Source organism: Brassica oleracea, chromosome C7 (assembly GCF_000695525.1).
Source record: "Brassica oleracea var. oleracea cultivar TO1000 chromosome C7, BOL, whole genome shotgun sequence".
Taxonomy (NCBI): Eukaryota; Viridiplantae; Streptophyta; class Magnoliopsida; order Brassicales; family Brassicaceae; genus Brassica; species Brassica oleracea.
Genome location: NC_027754.1, coordinates 21,062,117 through 21,062,389, shown reverse-complemented (window position 1 = coordinate 21,062,389; position 273 = coordinate 21,062,117).

Genomic DNA, 273 nt, shown 5'->3' with positions numbered 1-273 from the left:
TAAGTGCTACCTTCTATGCAAATAAATCATCTTATGTCGACATTCCTTATTGGTTCCATTATGTTCCAGACATGATATAATCGATTGAGATTCATTATTATCAGGACCTTTAATACTTTGCAGATTGGCGTCCCAAACTACATTGTTTGGTACATGTACCTTAGATTCGGCCGGCCTTATCTCCATGTTTGAGATGGTTTCCTTAGTAACCCCGGATTTGGATTTGGATTATCATTCTCTGCACCTTTCTTTTGTTTCCGAGGATTCTTATCT